This window comes from Malania oleifera, chromosome 10 (assembly GCF_029873635.1).
Source record: "Malania oleifera isolate guangnan ecotype guangnan chromosome 10, ASM2987363v1, whole genome shotgun sequence".
Classification (NCBI taxonomy): Eukaryota; Viridiplantae; Streptophyta; class Magnoliopsida; order Santalales; family Ximeniaceae; genus Malania; species Malania oleifera.
Window position 1 is genome coordinate 36,418,253 of NC_080426.1, and position 25,680 is coordinate 36,443,932.

Here is a 25,680-nt window from a genome sequence, read left to right on the forward strand (position 1 = left end):
GTTCCTAACTCAACACCCTGAAAATGAAAAATCTCAAAATTAAAGTTCAGTATTTCTAAACATACAATATTTTCCTCAACTGTAAAAAACCCATATATCGAGTAGAAAGTTTTTACCCAAAAGCATTCAAGTTTAACACTTGAGGGGTTTCCTGACCAATACTCCGAAATTGAAAACCCCCAATATTAAATTTTGGTATTTTCATGCGCACAACATTTCTTATAACTAGCGCAAGACCAAATATGACTTAAAAAGCCTTACCTTAACTTTGGGATGATTTCCAACTAACTTTCTCCCACGATCTGCTCCAGCAGATTTGGAGAGAACTCCGCCAGGAGCGTCGTGGTGACTTCGGATTGTTAATCCGGAGTAAAAATAGCCCAAAAATGAAGAGAGAGAGAGTGAGTGAGCCGAAGGGGGGGGGGGAGAGAGAGAGAGCGTTGGCTTCTTTAAGAAGCCAAATTATCCGGATTTTCGTATATATATAAAATAGAGGATTTCGTCGACGAGTTCGTTCTTCGTCGACAAGTCCTTCACAAATTTCGTCGATGAAGCCCTGTATTCGTTGACGAAATTCAGGCTACCTCAGAACCCCTCTCGGTATTTTCTCGTCGACAAGCCCCTGTGTTCGTCGACGAATTCTCTTAAGCCTTCGTCGACGAAGTCAACGACCTCCTTTTCTTTCCGGTTCCCACATCCCTTTTTCTTTTATTCTTTAACTACCATTTTATTCAGGTTGTTACAGGCTTATTCTTTTGTGTGCAAAAATATTTTACAAAGCTAGATTTCAAACAACTCTTGTGTTAGATACATTTCAGAAAATATTTTTGAGGTTGTTTGAATACTTTGATTGGCCTAAGCTTGTATTGAGATTTTTTATATTGTGTTTCAAAGAAAACCTTGTTTATACACTCTTGTGCATATTTGAGATTATCCATAATATAGAGTGTTGATTGCACATGTAGAGCATTGAGTTTACAGTTCATACATCATTGAGGTGCATTAAATGGTGATATTCTTCCTCCATTGATCAAGAGCTTATGTAAGAACAGTTTGTTTGTACGTAAAATTTTAAATCTGTTGTATTCCAAGCACGGGCCTGAAAAGGGAGACTAGCCCTGTAACGACCTGCTTAATTTCCATATATACATATTTCCTATAATATAATAAAAACCAGTATAACACATCCAACAGATCATGATCAACCTGAACCCGTGGGTACCAGGGATACATCAGAAATACAGTACAAAAGCCTAAGCAGCAGGAAACATAAAATCATAAATATCTCATAATGCCATTTACACAATGTCAACCATCACAATACCAGAGTTACTACATCCATTGTAATTATATATACAACCCAAAAGAGTCCTAGGGTCATTTCCCACAAAACCATCTAACCCTACCAAAATACTTACCCTTCAAAAAGGGCAAACTAGCTGTAACTACCTTAGCGGAACTTTATCCGCTCTCCTATCAGGGGCTCCTAAAATGTTCATATAATTAGCAAGACACCTCTTAGTAAGGGAAAAAAACTAATACCAGTGTGTGGCAATATGAGTTTTTCTACGTTATACATAAACCATACATAAACATATTTAGTGAACTATTTGTATCATATCTGGGAAAACATATATTATCATAGCATGACAGAACATACTGCATTTTCATAAACATAATTCATCTCATATGATAATAATACAAAAACAACCCTGGAAGGTTAGCTGGGTGGTGTCATGTATTACCCCCACATGACTGGGTTGTGTGGCTCGAAGGCGGGACCTGACAATGGCTGGCCGACCACTGCCAAGTCAATAGTACAGTCTATAAGTACGATGGGTTTACCAGACCTGGTCCATACATCAGGGGCGCCAACATTTCAATAAACCACATCGACTATCCATCCTCACGCTGCCCCGTACGATAGCAATAACACAAATATCATGATGATCATGAACACATAGCTACGGTACCGTGCAAGTGCAAGCCTAAACCAAGCTAACCAGGTTCTGATAACATATAACATATTTCAAATTGTGATACATTGCTATTTCATAATAATAATTGTCAGTTCAATATCATCATATCACATTTCATATATAATATGAAAATCATCGGTCCGTATGTCGGCATTTCATATTTTATCAATCATGGTCTGTACACCGTATCACATATCAAATAAAAGGCTCAGCCCGTACGCCAGCATATCATGTAAAAAGCTCAACCTGTACGTTGGCATATCATGTGAGAACATCTTCAGCTCGTACGCCGGTATATCATATAAAACTCTCGACCTGTACGCTGGTATATCATTTGAAAAACTTTATATCATTTAACATTTTCCTAGAAAACTGTAACTCATAATAAATTCTACTCATGCCACATAGAATGTGTATATATATATTAAACATTTTCTCATTTACAACATTATTTTTCAAACATAATGCTAATATGTGTGTATATATATTCCTGAAATCAGATGTTGTAAAATCATACATACATTTTCATAAAAATAACTAGCTTAGTTTATCCCCTTACTTGATTCCTGAAAAAGCCTCTAAAACAATCACTCCAACACTCGCAGGGTTTCCCGGTCAACACCCTGAAAACAGCATTTCCCAGAACTAAACTTCAATATTTCATCGTATATAACGTTTCCTACAACTATGGTAAAGCCAAATTCTGAATGAAAAGTTTTTCTTTGAATCTGGGATGAATTTCAAGCTCGTCCCACTGACGATCCACTCCAGCAAATATGCAGAGAACTTCCTACAGGAGGGTCGTGGTGGCTTCAGATCTTTGATCCGACGAAGAACGGACCCAGAAATCAAGAGAGAAGGATAGGAAACCGAGGAGGAGAGAGAAAATGAAAGTTGTGCGTGAGTTTTTGGCCAAAAATGAAGTTTAGGCCTATTTATACACTGACCTTCATCGACGAGCAACGTCACCTCATCGACGAGGACAAGAAGGCAATTCATCGACGAACTCTCCCCTCGTCGACGAAATTCAGAATTATCAAAACATCCTCTTGGTATCCTCTCATCAACAAGACATGTCCCCGTCGACGAGCCCCTTATGTGCTCTCGTCAACGAATCCCCTATGTTTGTCGACGAGGCCCTGTTTCATTTTCCTTTTTCCTTCTTCTTCCATTATTTAAATACCATAATTTCTCCGGATCACTACAAGCCCTGTTGAATAGTGTCAAACTGGCTTAGACCCGGTTAGGAAAGCTAAGTGTGCCATCCTGGTAAGGCATGTTGGTTGAGGTCAGCCCCTTGAAGTGACCTTGTTGTAAACGGTACCACTCCACCTGTTAAGTGAGCATTAGTGGAATCCTCGGGCTTGTGAGCTAGAGGTAGGGATGTAGGCAAAGTTGGCCGAACCCCGATAACATATCTGGTGTTGATTTTACTTTCCGCAATTTACTTTCTGCACGTGTATGTTTATGTTTATTGCTTAAATGTTTGATTGGGACTGTGAATACATAGAAAGACCCTAGGTTTGTGAAATACTGCTTGCTAGATTAGTTGAACCTAGGGAATTAATTTTTAAATACCCAATTCACCCCCTCTTGGGAATACTGCAAGGCTAATACTTTCTAACCTTCTGTGCATGCTAAATATTGTTCATGTTCATAATCTCAATGCACAGATCAAATACCAAGTGATTTGTCATTATCAAAATAGGATTGGACTTATAGAGTCAACATGGGCCGTCTTCGTTAGCTGGTCTACAACTACCCAAATGACATTCTGAACATGCGGCGCCAATGGTAGGCCAATAACGAAATCCATGGATATATGGTCCCACTTCCACTTAGGGATGTGGAGTGGCTGCAACTGTCCTACCGGCCTTTAGTGCTTAACCTTTAACTGCTGGCACGTCAAACACTGTTGCACAAATTTAGATATCTCCCTCTTCATACCACTCCACCAGAAAGACCCTCGAAGATCCTGATACATCTTAGTACTGCCAAGATGAACTATATATAGGGATCTGTGTGCCTTCTCCAAGATAGCTCTCCTAATCTCAGCATCTGCAAGAATGAACAGCCTAGTACGGAATCGTAAGGCTCCATCATCTGATATACTAATCTCCTCCCTCTTTCCATTCTCCACCTTCTCTATCAACTCCATCAACTCTGTGTCTTTCTTTTGGGCTGCTTTAATCCTTTCATATAGTGTACGCTGTAGCACCAAGTTGGCAATAAATGCTTGGTGCTCTCCCTCTACTAATTCTATCCCGAGCCTCTATAGGTCCATTTGAATCGAATGCTGAATCTCCACTGCTGACATCACTGCTCCTATTGTTTTCTTACTCAGTGCATCAGCCACCACATTTGCTTTCCCTAGATGATAGCTGATAGAACAATCATAATCCTTGATGACCTCCAACCATCTTCTCTGTCGCATATTCAAATCTTTCTGGGTGAAGAAATACTTTAAGCTTTTATGATAAGTGAAGATCTCGCATTTCCCACCATAAAGATAATGCCTTTAGATTTTTAGAGCATACACCACTGCAGCTAACTCTAGATCCTGCACAAGGTAGTTCTTTTCATACTCTTTAAGTTGTCTAGATGCATAGGCAATGACTCTCTCGTGCTGCATCAACACACACCCAAGTCCCTTCTGAGATGCTTCACTGTATATCACAAAATCATCTTCCCCTAATGGGATAGACAATACTGGTGCAGTGACCAACCACCGCTTCAACTCCTGGAAGCTCTACTCACACTCATCGATCCAATTAAATTTTACATTCTTTCTCGTGAGTCGTGTCAATGGACCTAATAATCTGGAGAAGCCATCTACAAAATTTCGGTAATACCCTGCCAGACCTAGGAAGCTTCTGACCTCTTAAACATTTACTGGTCTCACCCAACTCAGCCTTCTCCGGATTAGAGATAGGTTTCCTAAGGGACCTATGGGATTTTTCAATCTCACGATCTATGGGATTTATCTCGGGTTCCAAAGAACATAGACCAAACATACACACGTGTAAGCACACAGATTCATACTTCAAAAACAGAAAACAAAATAAATAAAATAGAAATTAACAAAGAAAGTGAAAAAAAGGAGAGCAAATCAAAAGAACAAGGCAATAATACTCTAAAGTGAAAGTTGGCTTATAACCATAGCCAAGTCCCCGGCAACAGTGCCAAAAATTTTGTAGGCTTTCCAAGGCTTGGGTCCTTAACTACTAAAAATAATATTTATAAAACCTAACTATCCCAAGTTTAGTAGAAAGTGGGTACGTTGTGTGTTGATCCTCAGGGACTTGAAGCGCAGTTATTAAACCTCGTCCAAAGTAGTTTATTATGGCCTTGCTATGAAAAAGAAGTAAAATATGATATTTTCAATGGATGGAATTTAACCAACTACTGGAAAGCATGTAACTGAAAGAAAATAAATCTATACTACTGGAAAGCAAGTAAATTTCTAAGTTATCCTGCTTCTACAAAGCGATATTGTGGTTCGAATCAGACGCTAGATGCAATGCTTCTAACTATGCTCATCCAGACTTCCATAAAAGTACTAACTCGAGTGGGCCAAAGAAAGAGAGGGACGATCGAGGGCACAGGGTAGCAAGGGTGCACAACCCATCCAGAGTACGGTTGGCAACCGAACTATATCCTATCTCAACAATAACGAACACCTCTGTGGTTTCGTAGTCGACTATTTCCCTCTGACTGATACATAGCAGTGCTTATCCTTATGTATAATATTTCATCAAACACACAACAAGTGAATGGAAAGCAGTAAATTGAAAGCAATAAATGAAAGCATGAGAAAAAAGAACATCCTTTTATTATTCCAAACGTCTGCCACTAACACCAGAAGTACAAGAGGAGATCCTAATATACACGGCTGTTGTATGAACGCCTCTGGTTGTCATAGGCCATCGGAAACTCCATGCACGAACCAAAACTACTATACTCCTACTCTAACTTTGCTCTCAATGACTTCCTAGGTTTCCAAAGAGGAACTTAGAGCTTGTGTTCGTAGCGAGTACTTATAGGCTCTACGATTTACAAGGCGTTGGCTTTTTGAGTCCAATCCCTAGTTTTGATAATGAAAAACCATAAGTTACTTATGTGTGTATTTAGTAATTGAACAGGTTATAATTCAACACACACATAAGGGGACTGGGAATGGAAGCCAAAGACGCATAAAACTCATATAATCAGGGGTTTTCCATGAAAATTAAAGAGCAAAGAAGATCAAGAAGAAGATATTTTGATTTTATTTGTATAATGCATTTAAGTTTTTATTATTTGCTCTGTAATAATGCATACATCTTGCATTATATGTCTAAATTCTCAGATGACCATAGATTGACCGTAGGGCACCCTTCGGTCGACCGACGCCAAATTTTTAGGGTTAGCTCAAAGACCATAGATTGACTTTAGGTCCCAAAATGGGTGACTTTAAATGTCAATCTAGACTTAAATGCACAATTTGAATGGCCTCAATCGATCGAACCCGAAGCTATATAAAAGCTTCAATCGACCGAACTTGCCAAAGTCAACAGTTTGACTACTCGGTCAACCAAACCCGAACCTACATAGTAGCTTCGGTAGACCGAACCTTCCCAGGGTCAACAGTTGACCATTTGGTTGACCAATCTTAAAATGAACTTCAACACTCTGGTCGTCCGAACTAGCACGTGGGAAATCCCAACGCTTTGGTCGACTGAACCTCTAGTTATAATATGACCTGGTCGACTGAACTTATGAAATTAGTCAACCGAACTTGAGCTGGTTGTCGAACCTTGGAGGTTCAAAAATCGCCTCAAGTTTGGTTGACCAGCACCTCAACTCAAAAACACCCTAGTCGATCGAACTGAGCAATCTGGTCAACCGAACCTTAAAAATGGTCGACTGAACCTTTTGGGTTGCTCAAATTTTTACTGAGGTTAAATTGGATTATTTTTAATTAAACTCAATTAATATTTTTTCAAAATACCCAGCATGTCCCCAACGATCATAATTTTTGTAAAATCTACAAATACCCCCTCATTTGCTTTGATTAGTAACTTTGATTAGCCTAACTTTTCTCTCAAATCTTTTTCCTAATCAAAGTTCCCCCACATACTCTTTTACTTGAAAAATCATTTTAGGATAAAATTTTTCATGCTCCCCAAACTCTTTTTCATTTATTATTGCAAATCATTTTTAAGAGAGTATTTTGTTTAGGCATTTGTTTTTGTATTCATAGCACAAATATCTTTGAACTTAACTACTAGATTCTCTAAATATTTCTCATTTGCATAAATCTTTGCTGGAGAACATAATACTCATTTTTCATGTATTTCATTTGTGCAAACCTCATTAACAAATATGTGTGTCATTCTCTCTCTATTTTATTTAAATTCCTGCACTTAAATTTCAGCATGTGTATGAATGTTTGTTTAATGTCATAATTATTTGTATACACATCTTTGATTTAAATAAGATATATTGCACATGTATATGTTTACTTTTACTGTTAAAATTATTTTACATACACGCGTGTACATTGAATGAGATATGATATGTGGTGAATCGGCGTAATGTTTAAATTAGCCGAAATATTTTTAAAACCCAATTTACCCCCCCCCCCTTTTGGGATCACACCAATTCCAACAATTGGTATCAGAGTCTCATTGCAAAAGGCTTAACCGCTTATGCTAAAGATCGCAATGGCTCAACTTTTCGGTGTATCCTAACTTTGAGGGTCAGCACTTTGCAAATCCTCCATTGTTTTCACTGTATAAATTTTACTATTTGTTTATTGAAAATGTTGTTGTAAAATCGATTGATTGGAGGTTCTGGAATGTGCTTCGTACAAGAAGTCATATCCCATTGAAAATGTTTTCAAAATGAATAAGTTTCCCATTTTTGAAAATGAAATAAATGTGCATGACTTGAACTTAATGCATATCATCTTGAGTGCCATGCATACTTTTACTGTGCCTTAGTCACTAATGCTTTTATGAGTGTATATTTTAAGTGCTAAGGATTTTGGGAACCATAAGAATTTTGAAAAATCGAGAGAGAAAAAGACACTACTTCGAGTTCAAACGCTTAAGAAGGAGTAAAACACAAAGGTATATCTTTCCTCCTAATTTATTAGTTAGTTCATGTTATGATTCACTTGATGCATTTTGTGTTAGATTGTCATTGTGAATCATATAATATTTCTGTGATTGCATGCCATCTTATGAGAAGCTAAATAGGAATATTTTTAAATACTCATAAGATTTTTGAAATTGTTGTAAATAGGGTTCGAATGCCTTAAAAGCTTAAATAGTGTATTATGCTTAAAATTCTTAACCTTAATATACACTATTGTTATACTAAGAACCCTAAGAAAATCTAGTCAATATGTGAGTTTTAATGACCTTATCCAATCTAAGCTTAATACATACATACATATATATATATATATATATATATATATATATATATATAATTATGATTGGTTAATATATGATAATATTAGCTAGTGCATGCTTATATCATTATTAGTTCTTAAATTAAACCTCATAAGCATGTTTAAATAAATTTCATTCAAATGGACAGTATTTTTTAATGATGCTATGTATATGCTTAAGTAGAAATATTTCAAATATATCATATCTTTGTCCATCACACAGCAATGGGGTTATGGAATTTATCATAATACTATATCATAACCCTAAACTTATCATGGAGCTTAAAAGATTAATCATTTTCAAATGCATCTGTAGCATATCCCTTGCTAGATTTTATAGATTAGAGCTAAGCATAAAATGATGAAAATTAAAAGTATAAGATAAAATGCTAAGGTTATTTAATTGAGGGGGGAATTCTTTAAAATTTATCCAATGAACGTTTTTAATCCGTGCTTATACTTTTTGGATGATTTGTTGTTGAGCTGAATGCAAATATCCATTTGTGCTAAATGATTATATCTTCTGATGAATGGATAATTTTTCTTTTAATATGTTTTTGAGTTGAATGCCACTATCCATTACTTGCGTGATGATTTTATTTTCTGATGGATTGTTAATATTTTTGTGAATCATTGATTGTCTACTGAAATGCATGCTTGTATTGAATGCCTCCTGCATGGCGGATGCAGTGATATAAATTGCATGCTGGTAGTGGATATATGTTCTCGCATGCTTGAGCTAAATTATAAATTGATTGCGTGAATCTATTAGGTTTTAGGTACATGGAAAAATAGGAAAATGTTCAATTTACAGACGAAATGCTACCGATATTTTGGTAAAATTTTTCCCATAAATGAAACCATGTATTAGGATAAATAGCTTAATGCATACCCAAACATTTTTGAAAAGATGAGTGAATTATAATGAAATTATTATTCTCACCCTTTATTGAAAATGCATGCAAAATAACTATATAGGTAAGTACATGTCAAATCCAAACCACGATGTAAATCAAAAACATGTACACATTCTGTCGTACTAGGATGAACTAGTTCATGGACGTTATTTGGTCCTAATCCCTAAGTTATGTTCTTCATGTTGGACTCAAATGGTTAGCAATCACGCCATAAGTTTTAGGTCCATGTGACTAAGAATTTTGCATGACTTAGGGGGAGTTTTCATTTTATACACACTCATTGTATTTTTGAGTTGTGCCATCCTTTTTGAACCCCTATTGCATTACCTCTGAGTATAGCCTTATTTGGCTATTGGGCATTAAATTGAAATGCAATATGTCATGCTTATATGATGAATGTTTAATATTTGCTGCATACTAAAATCCCTTGATAGGATGAATATATAAGGAATGGATTTTAGTATGCAACAAATATACAGGGGCAGCTTAAGCCCCAATTTTAGGATAAATCAGTAAAAGCTTAATGCCTAGTCTTTTGCATACTAAGTTTTGTTAAAAAGGGTGAACATATGATAGATGTGCTTAAATAAAATTCATCCTTGTACTTAAATGCACTTATATGTGCTTGAAACTATGCCGGGGAGTTTAAGCCACATCCTTGAAAAAGGATTTGAATCACCTGACTCACGGAATCATATTTTCATTGTTTCTAACTTTTTGAGTCCGAATTTTTTTTTTGTACCATGAGCATCATATTTAGTCTCTACTGAATCATTCTTTGATATGGATTGTTCACGGTATGGATGAACACCATGTAAGACCTATTGCTTGATATTTAGCGCATATGTGTTTAAGGACATTTTACTGGTGAGATTCATTTATCCAGTAAAATCTAAAAAGAGTACTTATACTGTTTAAACTCTTAAACTTTCAAAATTTGTTTCAATATAAGTTGCTAACATATTCTAAGCACGTATTCAAAATTGATAGGGGGAGCATATTTTCATTAAATCTCTATCTTGTTATGCTCACCAAATTTTTAGCTTAGATCTATGTTAGTTCATTGTGGCATGTGCTTTACTGTAATGTTTTATTGAATATCATAAATGAAAATATTTTGTTTGCCACGGTTCTTTACTTTGCCATATGATCCCTTTTTTTAAATTTATTTAATATCTTTGGATCTATGTGACTGGTTTTGCCTGGTACTTTGTGATTTGTGCTTAAATGATAAACCAGAAAAATTATGCTTGCTTGAATTTTGAATTAAAATTTCTTTTTCAGCAAGTATAAGCCCCCAACATTTATTGAAAATCATAAGGGAGATATATATATATATATATATATATATATATATATTATATTTTTATACATATATATTTATTTATATATACATATTTTAAATGCAAGAAGTGAACCTTCATAGAATACATCTTGTTTCTTGCTTGTGTGTTTTTTAATGCCTTCATGATTTATGCTTTCTCTGTATTAAAATTTTATGTCATGAAATCTTTTAAGGGTGTTATATTGCATAACTGGTTCATTGATTGTTCATGAAATGCATATGAACTAGTTAGACCACTCTTATGCTCAAACCATCACTTGCAATCATATGCCGCATGTTTTTAAATTCCAATCTTTTACGGGTCTTATGTTGTGTTCAACATGAATTGGTTTGTATATACTTTTGGTTTGACCATGTTTATCATGACATTTTTTTTAATAACCAGTTATATTGTGTTGTATGAAAAATAAATTCCAAAAACATGAAGGGAGAGTATTTTCTAAACAAATTGAAAATCTTTTCAAAAACAAGGGGGAGTTCTCTTTGCTAAGTTTATTTTTAAATGATCAAACTTTTTACTTAGCTTAACCTTTTTTTCCTAATGCCAAAAGGAGAGAATGTTTTTTAGCAAAATGATAATGATCAAATATAGGGGTAAAAATTCTCCGAGCTTGTCCTTTAACGCAAAAATTTAAATGCATGATCATTTGGAATGTCTTTTTTTGTGAATATTCTTGAGCTTTATTGTTTGTATTTTATATTATGCATATTCTCAAGGGGAGCCTTTTCAGGCTGTACCCATTTTTCTCTGATGCGTTTGTCATTATCAAAAAGGGAGAGATTGTTGGATTTTTGAGTCCAATCCGTAGTTTTGATAATGACAAACTGCAAGTTACTTATGTGTGTATCTAGTGATTCAACAGGTTATAATTCAACACACACATAAGGGTACTGAGAATGGAAGCCAAAGAAGCATAAAGCTCATATGATCAGAGGTTTTCCATGAAAATCAAAGAGTAAAGAAGATCAAGAAGAAGACATTTTGATTTTATTTGTATAATGCATTTAAGGTTTTATTATTTGGTCAGTAATAATGCATACATCTTGTATGATATGTATAAATGCTTAGATGACCATAGATTGACCGTAGGGTACCCTTCGGTCGATCGACACGGATTTTTAGGGTTAGCTTAAAGACCATAGATTGACTTTAGGTCCCAAAATATCACATGAAAATTCTCCTATAACTTAGAAATTACAATTATGTGAACAGGGGTGACTTTGTATGTCAATTCGGACTTAATGCACAATTTGAATAGCCTCGATCGATCGAACCTGAAGCTATATAAAAGCTTCAATCGACCGAACTTGCCAGAGTCAACAGTTTGACTACTTGGTTGACCGAACCTGAACCTACATAGTAGCTTCGGTTGACTGAACCTTCCCAAGGTCAACAGTTGACCATTTGGTCTACAAATCTTAAAATGAACTTCAACACTCTGGTTGACCAAATTGGCACGTGGGAAATCCCAACGCTCTGGTCAACTGAACCTTTAGTTATAATATGACCTGGTTGACCAAACTTATGAAATTGGTCAACCGAACTTGATCTGGTCGACCGAACCTCGGAGGTTCAAAAATCGCCTCAAGTCTGGTCGACCAACACCTCAACTCAAAAACACCATGGTCAATCGAACTAAGCAATATAGTCGACCGAACCTGAAAAATGGTCGACCAAACCTCTCGGATTGCTCGAATTTTTATCGAGGTTAAATTGGGTTATTTTTAATTAAACTCAATTAATATTTTTCAAAAGTACCCAGCGTGTCCCCAACGGTCATAATTTTTGTAAAATCTATAAATATCCCCTTATTTGCTTTGCTTAGTAACTTTGATGAGCCTAACTTTTCTCTCAAATCTTTTTCCATATCAAAGTTCCCCCACATACTCTTTTACTTGAAAAATCATTTTAGGGTCAAATTTTTCATACTCCCCAAATTCTTTTTCATTTATTATTGCAAATCATTTTTAAGAGAGTATTTTGTTTGGGCATTTGTTTTTGTATTCATAGCACACATATCTTTGAGCTAAACTCCTAGATTCTCCAAATATTTCTCATTTGCATAAATCTTTGTTGGAGAACATAACACTCATTTTTCATATATTTCATTTGTGCAAAAACTATTTGAAAACGAAACCCTAGGTTCTCCTCCTTAGTACTGAAAATATTTTTTGGAGAAGTATTTTATTAGGGTTCAAATCTTTGATGCATTTTATCATATATGTCTTTCATCAAAGATTGGAATATTTGTTTTACACCCTTTCTCTATTGAGCATTATTGCATATCATATGAGAGTGCATTTGAGCTTATATGTGTACATTTCTACTTATATTTTTCAGAAGCATTTTCATGTACAAAAATATTTTTACTGTAATGGTTGGGTTCAGCTCGAAATTGAACAGGGGAGTCTCAGCCCCGTAAATGAAACCGGTTTGGTTTAGCCCAAAAATTAAATTAGGGTTTTTCTTGTCTCGTAAGAAGAGGATGTAAACGGATTCTACTCTACCCGTTTAAATGTGCAGGTTTAGTAGAATCCTTGGGGGTATGCCCAAGGCGAGGACATAGGCAGTACAAGCCGAACCTCGTTAACAAACCTGTGTGTCATTCTCTCTCAATCTTATTTAAATTCTTGCACTTAAATTTTAGCATGTGTATAAATGTTTGTTTAATGTCATAATTATTTGCATACACACTTTTGATTTAAATAAGATATACTGCACACATGTATGTTTACTTTCACTTTTAAAATTATTTTACATACACGCGTGTACATTGAATGAGATATGATATGTGGTGAATCGGAGAAAATGTTTAAATTTGATGAAATATTTTTAAAGCCCAATTCACCCCCTCTTGGGATCACACTAATTCCAACACAAGGGTTGTTTTACAATTTAGCAAAGTTTGCAGCAGATCTCACGCCGAAGATCGTCGCTATCGACCAAGTCTCCCTTCTGTCATTCTTGTGCGTGCCCTAGTCAGATCTCGTGGGAAGTCAAGGATTCAAATCTTCAATATCTTCAACTTTGTCGCACCTCAAGGTCTTGATGGACAAGCTGATGGTCGAGACTTGCAGTTTCTCAATCTTTAGAAAATCTTAGTATCTCAACATGGTCATCCCTGAAGGTCTATTGATCGAACACTTCGTCGAGACTCTCGGTACTTCTAAATTTCAGTGTTGTCTCAGTATCTCGATGTGGTCACTCTAGGGTGTCACTTGGTTGAGCACTTGTTCGAACCTTGTAGCATTCTGATCTCCGTCTAAACCTTGGAGTTTGCAGTGGAAGACTAGGTCGCGCTTATGGTTTGCTGGTTGCGCCATATGGTCGAGCATCTTCTTTGTGTCTATTCATGATTTGAAGCTTCTGGAGCTTGGCTAAATGTCTGAATTCGAGATTTGAATCCTCCAAATCCTCCTTGACTTCTTGTAATGCCTAACTCCATAATTTTAACCTATTTTTCTTGAAAAGACAAACAAACCTTGCATAACTCTGAACAATGATAACTTTGTGTAAATACATATTAAAAAGAGGATAAATAAAGGTAAATGAGGGTCTATAATCATGTATTTTAGGGACTCATCACCGAGCATAGCTGAGTCAGAAAAAGGTAGTAAGTACGATTGTGCCTACCCCAAACCCAGAATTGCATCGGGAGGGGTCCCCGGAACTACCTTGGGGTAGTACTGTAGCTAGGTCTCCAATCGACTATCCATCATCACACTGTCATCCCGGTGTGATTGCACCACCTCCCCAAACTACCTATAGTACCGTGCTCATAATACAACATCTGATCCTCAGGGTTCTTAAATCATATATGGTAATTTTCGTAATAAAAATTGTATAAAACATAGGTTGTTCACAATTATGTAAAATATCTGTCATATACTATCTCAGTATAAAACCGGCATGTCATACTTAGTGTACCGTCGGCACATCATAACTCGGCTCATAGTTGGCACATCATAACCTAGCATATAGCCAGCACATCATCACAAGGCTTATAGCCGACAAATCATCACATGGCTTATAGTCGGTCCATCATCACACGGCTTATAGCCGGCACATCATACTGTATAAATATTTTGTTTATTTATGCCGCAAGTCAGAGGAACTTAACATATTTGGTTAAGTGATGATATTTTAGGACTCAAGTATGTGAATACAAGGTCAAGTGCTCACAAGGATTATTGAAAGCTCATACTCCAAAGAAAGATGATCAAATGAAGCTTAAAGAGTATTAAAGCATGGATTCAAAGATGATCTAATAAAACTTGAAGTATATTGAAGCATGAAGTTATAGATGAAACTTAAAGCCAAATTCAAAATGAAGAATGGAAGCTACACATAAAGACTTACTGCTTAGAGTGCTTAAGTTTAAGAAGTCTCGTGTAAGTACTTCATTTGATTTCAATATGGATACATAAAGCTCATAGGTTAATTACTTGGACCTAGATACCTTTTAAAATACTTGGAAAATATTTTTATAAGGTCAAAAGTTATTTAAAAAAAGGTTTAAATTATTTTTTAAATGAAAAGCACCAAAATAGGGTTCTACAAATTACCTTCTTTTTTCTACATCTATATTGATGAGCATTTTTCTCTATCAAACACTTCTTATTTTAAAAAGTGTTCAACATGAAAGTTTTGGGATTTTCTCTTAGATTGACATAATCTGTCCAGACGACTGAACAACAACCCGAGAGGACCCAGGCGACTGATTTAGTGTTTCCAGTTGACTGACTCCTTATTGACTTTGAATTCTCTGTGTTTTTAACTATTCAGGTGACTGACTCTCTGTTTCCAATCGACTGACTCTTCGAGATTTCAAATTTTAAAAATAACGGGAAGTTTCCAAATTTGGTTTTTTGAATACTAAACGTTACGAAAACTTCGAAAACACTTCAAGTCACTTGGGGAACACTAAATATACTTTATAAACTCTATAAATACCCTTTAAACCCAAGTATTTCAAAACACCAAGGAATACAAACAACAATCAAGCTATATTGCAAATACTTCTCAAAAACTCTCTTTTGCTCAAACTCTTGTTGAAGTTTCTACTGAGAATTTGCTGATTTAAAGCCACAATTCTTTAAGTTTCTACTAAGATTTTCCAAATCTAAAGAACCCCGATGATATTATCTTGAGCTTCATTCTTTCTATATTGATTTCTATTGAAGTATATTGCCCTAATCAATTGTACTAATCACCTCTTGTAAAGAGTGTCATTGTACACCATTTGTTTTTTGTTTTTGTGACGATTTAGGATTGTTGGATCGTTGGATTTGCAAGAAGAGGAATTCTTGTGTAACCGAGCGTGGGGTATCGCTTGGAGAGGAGGGCTCTATCCTATTGAAGGAGTGTTGTAAAAGGTTTGCTTTGCCCATAAAGGAGTGGTATGGTGGAATCCTTAGGTGTGTTACCTAAGGCGAGGACGTAGGGGGGTATAGTTAAACCTCATAAAAACTCGGTCTCACTCTCTTCCTTACTCTCTTTAATTTTTCGTTCATATTAACTGCATGGCTGATTGTTTATTTTTTAGCTCATATACACTACGTGATTTGGAAATAAACAAAGTTGAAAATTAATTTGATATTGGGATTGTGGAAATCGAAAGGGAGTACGTTGGTTGATTAAATCTTATTGCGGAAACCATAAGGGAGTACGTTGATTGATTAACACCTAAGACTCAAAAATCATTAAAAGAAAATCAACAGCGATCTTTAATTTTGAAAGTGATTGGTTTGAAATTTGAGTTTTGGAAGAGTGGTTGGAAATTTCTATAGTGTTTCATATTGAAAAATCAAGTGTATCTTGTCTATTAATAATAGGGCTTTTGTCAACTACATACATAAAGCTGAATCTTGGAAGCATTATTGAGATTGTGTTATTATTTCATATTGTGAATCTTATCTTGGTTGCCTTGGTTTGATTGGTTTGTTGGATAATTGCTGAAAGATTTCTTGACTAATCCATAAAGTATTCAAAGTAAGCATACTCATTCATTAAGATTGATAACTAATTTAATCTTCCGCTGTACTTATTATTGATAATCAATCTTACATGTGTAATTGTTAAAACTAAAAAGGATTGAGAAAGAGTTTATTAAAAAGAATTTAAAGAAAATTTTAAAATCCCAATTCACCCCCCTCTTGGGAGTACACCTTCCTTTTTCAATTGGTATCAGACGGGGTTGTAGCAAATCCTAACTAGAAGTTACATAAAGATCTATATGACACACCTAAGTGTATCTCCCTTTGCCGAAGGTCAATCCTCATATAAACCACCTCTTTTTTGCGGTGTCAACTATACCTTCTGGAAACAACTAATGAGGATATATCGACAAACCATGGATTGGAAAGCATGGAAAGTTGTCACACATGGTGACCACATCCCCACTAAAACCACGGATTGTAAAGAAATACCTAAAGATGAAAAGAGATGACCGACAATAATTTTAAGATATTGCAAGTAAATTCAAGTGCTATGAATGCACTATATTGTGCCCTTGATGTAAATTAATTCAATAGGGTCGTGACATATAAATCAGCCAAAGAAATATGGGATAAACTAGAAGTAACCTATGAAGGTACGGTTGATGTTATAGATAGTAGAATCGACATGCTCACAAGTGAGTATGAGGCCTTTATGATGAATCTGGATGAAACTATCACTAACATGTATACTAGGTTTACTCACATAATAAGCTCCTTAAATGCTTTAGGGAAAAATTACTCAACATATGAAATGATTCGGAAAATTCTTAGAGGACTTCTACCAATTTAGGAACCTAAGGCAACTGCAATAACTGAAGGAAGAAATTTGAAAAACACCTCCGTAGGTGAATTAATAGGTTCTCTCCTCACATATGAGATGGCAATAAATGAAAGAAGTGAAAAATCTAAAGCCCAGCAATTTGTTGCATTTAAAAGCTCACATGAAAAATTTATCAATGAAGATGAAGAGGAAATTGATGCAAATGATGTAGCCCTCATAACCAAAAGACTTGCAAAAATTCTTAGAAAGAAGAATAAATTTACTAGAAAATTTCGGGACTTGGAATCAGATGAAGAAGAAACCAATAAAAAGGAATCAAGGGAAAAAATCCCTACATGTTATACTTGCAAGAAAGTTGGACACATAAAATTGGATTCTCCACAGCTCATGAAGGATTTTAAAAAGAAAAGGAAAAAGGCAATGAAGGCCACTACATGGGACAATCTAAGTTCTAGTAGTTTAGAGAGTGAATCAAGTGAACAAGAGTTTGAAAATGGTTGTCTTATGACATGGGACGATGATTGTGATGAACAAAGTTCCTCATCCAAATATTTTAATGAATCATGCAGTGAATCTAGCAACGATGATCCAATGATGAAAGTATACCATCTTATGAAGAACTGCAAAGTGAATTTTTCAAGATTTATAAGATTCTAGTTAAAATGACCAAATGGTATACATCGTTGAAAAATAAGAATGAAGCTGTAATGAAAGAATTAGAATCTAAAAATCTTGTAGAAAAAGAAAAGGATTTAAAAATCAAGAGATTAGAAAGTAAGAATGAAAAAAGTGATGAAAGAAATATAAGATCTAAGATCTCAATCTTCTATTGAAAATGAGAAAGATTTATATATATATATATATATATATATATATATATATATATATATATATATATATATATCTGAACTAGAAAACAAAATCAGCAGAATGTCCCAAAATCAAGAAAAGGGTAAAAATACACAAGACCTGAAAATCAATGATCTTAAAAAGAAAATTGAGGATCAAAATAAAATAGTTTACAACTTCACTAGAGGAAAAGAAAATCTTGATAAAATGATTGATGCACAAAGAATGTCCTTGAAAAAAGAAGGCATAGGATCCAATGGAGTTAAGAATACAAGGAAAAAGAACCTCTACATGGAGTACTTTGCAAAAGCCTCCAAAGATTATGCTAGCACCTCCTCAAATGCTTACACACATACCACATGTTTTCTATGTAAGAAGAAAGGACACATTAAGTTTGAATGTCCATTAAAAAGAAAGGGTGTAAAAATTAGACAAGTTTGGAGAATAAAAGAATCAATTCTTGTTAAACCATCTGAACCCAAGAAAGTATGGATACCTAGATAAAAAGCCTAGTTCACAAACTAAGGACTCCAAAGATATTAGGATTAGTCATTCTCTTTTTAGAAATTAAGAAATCTAAATCTATACTAAAATGAAAAGGGATGCCTCCATAGCCTACAAGATTCAAGATGGCCAATTAGAATATAAGAAGAAAATTTCTTCTTGTTCAATATATGGAAAGCTACTTAATCCAATTTAATACAAGGATATTGAACTAGTTGAAATGGAAAATCTTAAAGAAGAGTTTATGAGCTTATTAATGACTATAACATTGAAACAAATAAATACAAAAATGATATTACTGGCCACAAATCAAGAAAGCTTGGATTGTACAAGGCCTATCTTCGAAATCAAGGAAGTCATTTGCTTCAAAAAGTCAATTTAGAAAGTCATTTGAAGCATGATAAAAGGATAAATCAAAATAGAGAGATTGGGTTGCAAAATTGAAATAACTTGCTAAACATGAGCATGTTATGATATTAATGATATTGATATGATATTGGTATTATTCTTGATATTGATACCCATGAGCACTTATATGAAATTAATTGATATTTGAGCATGGCATGATAAACTTAAAAGCATGATTGGTAATCTTGACACCTTCATAAACACATAGTTTGTCCTTCAAGAACGAAATTATAAATTTATTAAACATGAAATGCATTTCATTCAGGGGGAGTTAGATTTGTTAAGCTATGAAATCATGATTTATGGAGATTATTGAAAATTCTGATATATAATCGTTTGTATTTTTTCATGCTATTTTGGGACTTATTGTCTATCTTTTTATGCATGATAAATGCAAAGTTTCTGCTTTATGCCTTCACTGGATATATACTTTTGCTTATTGTCGCTCTTTGCCTTAATATTTATTTGTTTTTCTTGATATCTTACTCTTTTTGATTGATGTCAAAAAGGGAGAAGTTTTGGGTAAAAACTAAACTTGACACTGCATACCTAAGCATGTATATTGGCTCAACTATGAAAGTATTTGATCTTGAATTATGACATGATGTGATCATGATATATGAGCATGATATTGAAATTAATATTAAAATTGATCTTGATATTGCAAATATTATTAAGTTGATACTTATTGTAAGGAGGAGCCTTTTTAAGGCTTACTCATTTTTTACTTCTTATTTGTCATCATAAAAAAGGAGGAGATTTTTGGCCTTACAAGGCTTAAAATCTTGTTTTGATGATAACAAATCAAAGGAACTTAATATATTTGGTTAAGTGATGATATTTCAGGACTCAAGTATGTGAATACAAGGTCAAGTGCTCACAAGAATTATTGAAAGCTTATACTCCAAAGAAAGATGATCAAATGAAGCTTAAAGAGTATTAAAGCATGGATTCAAAGATGATCTAATAAAGCTTGAAGTATATTGAAGCATACATTTATGTAGCGCCCTAAACCCTTAAACCCGGTTCGATGCGTTATACCTAATAAAATTCTGATAATCCATAATCCATAATATACACAGCGGAAAACATTAAAATAATCTCCATATATAATACCATAATTTCGTAATACTAGAGTTTACTATTCCTATCTAAATCCCATATAATTCATCCATCACCTGCATTTCCATAAATCTACATAACTCCCAAAACATTTCAGTATTTTTACAACCATTTCTTACTCAATATCCTTAAAACATAACGACATAAAACATAAAATATATACTTAAACTTAATACAATCCCATAGTATATCAAAATATACCCTTTCTCTTTTACAATCCTCAAAAGACTATAAACCCTCAAGCTCCCTAAACCCGACATCGAGGATGTCTTGAAAAAGAAATAATCATATTCGGGCGAGACACATCTCAGTAAGGGAAGAAATAACATATTAAAGCAGCGTGTGGCTAACATGAGGTATATAAATATCATTTTAAATACATTTGCAAATCATTAACGTAACATTGAAAACATTCTCTTAACCTAATCAATCACAAGTAAAGATTTAACCCACGAGATTACCTGAAGATAGAGGTGATTACTCGCCCATACAAGTAGCACCTCTCTGCTTTGATACATAAGCAACCCGAAGGTCACTACTAAAGCATACCAGAGCACTCACCTTTCTCAGTAAGCCCTCAAGTATTAAATTGATCTCGTACTCACATAGTTCAACAATGGTTTACTAGAAAAGGCCCTAAGGATAGGGAAATCTACCCGCCCATAAAAGTAGGTTTTCTCTGCCCTAGTACGTTATGCAGTTACTGCCATATTTGAAGTTACTAGTGCACTCGTCTTACTCAGCAAGCCCTCAGGCGAAGAGTACGCCTCACCCAATCATAACATGTTTTACATACATATATACTTATAATATCATAATACATTATTCTTTCTATCATTATTCAATCATTCACATCTATTCATGTTTATAGCTTAAACATAACATTACATTTCACTTTACGTGATTCCATCCATTTTTATCGTTCGCATTTCACATTTCATTCCATTATCATTTCGTTGCCATTACATTGCATTTTCCTTTATTTCCTTCGTACTACAGCTGGTCTTTAGCCATCATCAATTAGTCTACAACTCCTTTTAGCTGTCATCAGTTAGTTTACACAGAAGTGTGTTAGATCTGCTAACATAACTGTCTTTCAGCTATCTTACATTTACATGGTTGCATTAACATACACAAGCAGTATAGTCCATAGCATATTTTATTCTTAATGCTTTACTTACTTAGTCTGCTTCTCATACATTTAACATATATTTGCACAAAATTTACATTTACTCATGCTACACAATTTAGCAGTAAAATTCATACATATTCCTATAAAATAGGCCAACTCACATTTAACACTTATATACTGAAAATACATTTTATTTCTTACATAATTCCTCAGAAATTACTTTTCACTTTCATCCATTTACTTTCACATATACATAGCTACATAAGCAATCCTAGGCTCATAAAACATAGTTTTACATGGCTAGCATTTTATACTCACATGGAAACATATATACTTAAATAAACATAATCCATTTTAATTCAAGAAAAATCTGGTTTAATATGTAATTTCCCCTTACCTGAATCCTTGAACTACACCGACAGGAATCCCACACAGATGCCCGCGGCGTTCACTCGGACCTTGGTTCAAAAACCTTAATTCCATTAAATTAACCCTAAATAAAATGCTATTTAAATATTTCCTAAGCCCATAATTTCCAAATAAATAGTTATACCCGCAAATATAACCAATTTGCCAAATTTCTCAAATCCCACTCTCGCTTTGGAGTGGGACCTAGAAAACCCCAATTGAAAATTTACCCACGTCAAAATGACGACAATCGCGAGTAGGACCACGTGGTGGTGTCCGATCGTTGATTTAGCGGCATATTTAAATAGAAATTGGGAAAATGGAAAAAATTTACCTTTCCCCAAGAGTAGTGCCTAAGTCATTCCCACGACAAATCTACTCTAGTAGAAATGTCGGTGGCGGAACTAGGAACCCAACAGTACCTTTCATTTCCTGATCGGCTAAATATCCATCGAGAAATAAGGGGGGGAGAGAGAGAAGAACGAAGAGACGACGAGAGTTGGTGAGACGCTTGGGGGGGTGGGGGCGCTGTTTCACAGTGCTAGAACTGGATTCCTGAAGGTTAGAACCTTCAGGATTCAATTTACACAAATATCAAATATAATAATAATGATAATAATATTATTATTATATATATACATATATTTGTACTTACGTATTACTTAATCCCCATATATACATATACATACATACATATATATATAGATATATATATATATATATATATATATATCTTATTTCAATTAGTTTTTTTTTTGTTTCTTTCATACTATTTCTTTTTATTTTTTTATTTAATACATGAATTTAATAATGTTTAACTAACTAATTGATTAATAATTTTAATTAATTAATTAATTTTATTTATTATTTTTTCTAATTATTTTAATTTTTCGGGTCTTTACAATTTATTGATGAAACTTAAAGTCAAATTCAAAATGAAGAATGAAAGCTACACATAAAGACTTATTGCTTAAAGTGCTTAAGTTTAAGAAGTCTCATGTAAGTACTTCATTCGATTTCAATATGGATACATGAACCTCTTAGGTTAACTACTTTGGCCTAAATACCTTTTAAAATACTTGGAAAATATTTTTATAAGGTCAAAAGTTATTTCAAAAAGGTTTAAATTACTTTTTGAATGAAAAGCACCAAAATAGGGATCTTCAAGTTACCTTTTTTTTTCTATATCTTTATTGATGAGAATTTTTTTCTATCAAACACTTCTTATTTTAAAAAGTGTTCAACATGAAAGTTGTGAGATTTTCTCTTAGATTTATTTTGTTACCAAGAACGTTAAAATCAAAGTTGTATAGTGAAAGTTATACCCAAAATACGAAAGGTTGGTCAAAGTTGTGAGCATCCTAGGCGAATGACATAATTTGTCCAGGTGATTGAACAACAACCCAAGAGGACCCAGACAACTAACTCAGTGTTTCCAGTCGACTGAATCCTTGCCGACTTTGAATTCTCTATGTTTTTAACTATCCAAGCAACTGACTCTTTGTTTCCAGTCGACCGACTCTTCGAGATTTCAAAATTTAAAAATAACGGGAAGTTTCCAAATTTGATTTTTTGAATACTAAACGTTATGAAAACTTTGGAAACACTTCAAGTCACTTGGGGAACACAAAATACACTTTATAAACTCTATAAATACCTCTTAAACCCAAGGATTTCAAAATACCAAGGAATACAAACAGCAATAAAGCTATATTGCAAATACTTCTCAAAAGCTCTCTTTTGCTCAAACTTTTGCTGAAGTTTCTACTGAGAATTTGTTGATTTAAAACCATGGTTCTTTGAGTTTCTATTAAGATTTTCCAAATCTTAAAAACCCCGGTGATATTATCTTGAGCTTCATTCTTTCTATATTGATTTCTATTGAAGTATATTGTGCTAATCAATTGTACTAATCAGCTCTTGTAGAGAGTGTCATTGTACACCATTTTTTTTTTTTTTTTTTTGTGACGATTTAAGATTGTTGGATCGTTGGATTTGCAAGAAGAGGAATTCTTGTGTAACTGAGAGTGGGGCATCGCTTGGAGAGGAGGGCTCTATCCTATAGAAGGAGTGTTGTAAAAGGTTTGCTCTGCCCGTAAAGGAGTGGTATGGTGGAATCTTTAAGTGTGTTGCTTAGGCAAGGACGTAGGTGGGTATAGCCAAACCTAGTAAAACTCGATCTCACTCTCTTCCCTACTCTCTTTAATTTTTCATTCATATTAACTGCGTGGCTGATTGTTTTTTTTTTTCAATTCATATACACTGCGTGGTTTGGAAATAAACAAAGCTGAAAATTAATTTGATATTGGGATTGTGAAAACCGAAAGGGAGTACGTTGGTTGATCAAATCTTATTTTGGAAACCATAAGGGAGTACGTTGATTGATTAACACCCAAGACTCAAAAATCATTAAAAGAAAATCAACAACGATCTTTAATCTTGAAAGTGATTGGTTTGAAATTTGAGTTTTGGAAGAGTGGTTGGAAATTTATATTGTGTTTCATATTGAAAAATCAAGTGTATCTTGTGTTTTAATAACATGGCTTTTGTCAGCTACATACATAAAAGCTGAATCTTGGAAGCATTGCTAAGATTGTGCTATTATTTCATATTGTGAATCTTATCTTCGTTACCTTGGTTGGATTGGTTTGTTGGATAATTGCTGAAAGATTTCTTGACTAATCCATAAAGCATTCAACGTAAGCATACTTTTTCATTAAGGTTGATAACTAATTTTGAAGAGATCTAAAAATATAACAAATAAAAGAAAATAGGAAAAGTAGAATTTTGGCCTGAGGAGGAGAAAATCGGTGATGGTTTTCTAGAGATGGAAGAAAATCGGTGACAATTTTGGCTTTTCACCGCGGAATGGTAAAAGGTAACAATAAATTTCGGGTCAATTAATAGAAAATCAACAACGGTTTTCTGAGAGTCTGAGAAAATTGGTGACTGTTTCCTCGGCAACATTGAAACTTATAAAGTCTCGTGAGCTTTAATTTTTGAATCAAAAATATTTCTTCTCTCTCTTTCTCTCTCTCTAGACCCATGAACCCTATTCCCCTTCTCTCTAAAATTTTGCTCCGTTTTAAGCCCGAATCAATGATCAAGAATCACCACGGGGTTCCTAGGAAGATTCTCTACAACGTTGGCGAAGCAGAATTTCAGTTTGGGCTTCTAGGGTACCATCCCAAAACTGAGGTGAGGGTGTTGTTTGGGTGTTTATGGTTGGTTTATTAATTTATTGAAGGTATGGGTTTGAATGAGAATGTAATTTTGGGGTTGAACTAAGGAATTGGAATTTTGTAAAATACAGGGTGTTGGTGTAAAAGCTGCAGGCATGAGTTAGAGTTTCAATGGGTATTTTCCCAGAAAATATAGTAAAGATAGTAATACTTGTCTAGTTGACATTCTATAGATAAACTGTAATATGTAGGTTCGGGAGAATATGAATGTGATAATTATTCTGAGAATTTAGTGAATTGACTAGAGAATATACATGTATAGTTTCAGGGCGTTGAAATTACGAATGTCATAGGCATGAGATAGAAAAACAAAAAACATAATTCAGTTAGTTAGGTAAGGGAAATATGTTATGCCAGTTAAGTTCGAAATTTTATCAGTAGAGCATAGTATTTAATTATAAGTTATAAAGTATGATTTTTGAACAGATCAGAGTATGGAAATTATACAGTATTACAGGTTATATTTAATGAGTTTTATTTAACTTTGTGGCATGAGTAGTACTGGAATATTACAAAATTTTATACAGATTTACAAAATTATGATCATATTGTTT